General features: G+C 39.6%; 1 long non-coding RNA gene across 1 annotated transcript; it reads right to left on the bottom strand.

The window, feature by feature from the left end:
* Nucleotides 1-227: 227 nt before the first annotated feature.
* On the bottom strand, nt 228-1,791 carry LOC116592439. Its single transcript, XR_004286487.1, has 2 exons — nt 1,176-1,791; nt 228-392 (listed from the first exon to the last, which is right to left on the bottom strand). It is a non-coding gene; the product is annotated as an uncharacterized LOC116592439 (long non-coding RNA).
* Nucleotides 1,792-2,291: the final 500 nt, after the last annotated feature.

Below are 2,291 nucleotides of genomic sequence, written 5' to 3'. Positions count from 1 at the left end.
AATTCTTCCTTTCCAAACCTTCTACCCCTTCTTTCTTTTTTCCTCCTTTATTGAACTATCTTAGACATTCATCATACTCAATATCAAACAAAAAGGGAAATATTGTTCCAAAGCTAGTAAAACTCTTATCACATGTACTCAAATGATCTTATGTCTAAACACAGGAGGAGTCTGAAATCAATCATATTACTTCTCTGTTCCTGCATAACAAATGACCACAAATTTGGTGTGCTTTAAGAAAATACACATTTATTATCTCACTGATTCCAGGGTGAGGAGTTCAGGTACTAACAACGTGGGTCCACTCCACGGGGTCTCACAAAGCTGCAGGCAAGGTGAAAGCCAAAACTTGTTTCTTTCTGGAGCTCTGGATCATACTGCACATCACCTTGCTGTTGATAGAATTCATTTCATTAATGTGGATGTTAACAGAATGTTAACATGGGTGTAATGTGAATGTTTGCTTCTTCAGAGCCAGCAGGAGAATCTGTCTCTCCAATCTGTGAGCAAAATGTAATCAAGACAATGACATTATATGAACTTTGCCCATGTTCTATTAGAATCAATTCAAATATGCTGTGCACTCAAAGGGAATGAATTACCCAAAGCATAGATCACTGTGGCTCACTATAGAATGTGCACACCACAAAATGAAGTCTCCTAAAGTTGAAGTATGTTTTCACTGTCATGCCATATTGGAGTTCTCAGGGAAAGCCTGGATAGCTACATCTCAAAACTCTATAGGAAGAATTCCATTATCAAAAGATAAGAGTCCAAGAGATCTTTTACATCCTTGTCAGTGAATATGCCTGAATTCCATCAAGGCAGGACTTCTAATTAGAGAAGGCATGCCCAGACATCTTCACGTCTGTGGATCAAGGAGATCACTGGTACTGAGCAGGCATTAAAGTGAAAAAGTTAATTGTAGGTATTGACAGAATGTCCCAAAATGACCAACAGAATCCTAAAGCAAGACTGAAAATGTTCACATTGAAGACCACACTCTGAGACAGAACAGAAATGTGACTGTCACCTGCCATTAATGGAGAACCTGAATAGCACAAGAAAGGCATAGTGAAATTGTCAACTCAGGCGAAGGGACTGATGGGCAGGTACTATCCAACTGAATGGACCAAATCTGTTCTTGAAACAATCCATACTTAAAAACAACTTACCTGTGTTTAGGAGAGAATAACCATTTTTATCAGGTTCCCCAGATGAATAGGCAAGAAGTGGGAGACAAACAGAGCCTAAAATATGAAATAAAACTTCCTGGAGAAAACAGCACAGCCAAGGATGACACTTTACTAAAGGCTGTTTGGAACACTTGCTTCTGAGTTTCCTTCTGTGATGGTTTTCCATTGCTGTTGTCACAAATTTCCACAAAGTTAACATCTTAAACCAATACACATCTCATAATTTCCCCTGGATCAGAATTTAGTGCACTACTTGGCTCCTCTGGGTTCTCTGCTTAGGGTCCTACAAGGCAAACACCAAGGCAGAAAGAATTATGTTCCTTTCTGGAGACCCTGGGGAAGAATCCACTTCCAAGATGATTCGCATTGTGGAAGAATTCACTTCCTGCTCAAGTAGTCCCTTTCACTGTCAAATATGCAAAGGCAAAGTGACGAATTTATGTGTCTCATATATTTCTGCTTTCTACCTCTGCCTTCCTCTTTTGCTTTTAGGGACTCACATGATCACATTGGGCTCAGCCAGATAATCAAGGAAAATCTCCCTATTTTAGAGTCAACTGCAGTAACCTTCATTACTCTAATATCTCTCTTGTCATTTAACAAAATATATTCATCAGTGTGTGATCTCTTCATAATTACAGTCCTGGGGAGTGGGACCTGAGACCATTTTGGAGGCCACTGTACTGTCCACCTAAAGTTCTACCTATACATATGTGTGTGAATGCATATAAGTACATATTCATATATACATATGTATATGTAGTTCTATGAAGACAGTCAATCTGCATGAATCATGTCACCATTTTTCTAGTTGTTCAAGTACAAGCCTTCAAACCACGCCTGACACCTCTTTCCTTTCACAACCCATATTCAACTTGTCAACAATCCTTGAGCTCCACCTCAAAATACACCGAGACACAGACAGCTTCTCCCCACCTCCATGTTCTCCAGGACCTGGTCAGTACCCTAGGTGGCCTGAAATAGCTTTCTATGCATTGTCTGCATATACACTGTCTCCCCATATTCTGCCTTCAGGAAATTATTCATAATTATCATGTGACAATGTTAATCCTGTTATGTAATTCCCTGCTCTCA

The sequence above is a fragment of the Mustela erminea genome, chromosome 6 (assembly GCF_009829155.1).
Source record: "Mustela erminea isolate mMusErm1 chromosome 6, mMusErm1.Pri, whole genome shotgun sequence".
Taxonomy (NCBI): Eukaryota; Metazoa; Chordata; class Mammalia; order Carnivora; family Mustelidae; genus Mustela; species Mustela erminea.
This window is presented reverse-complemented; position numbering and strand designations above follow the sequence as displayed.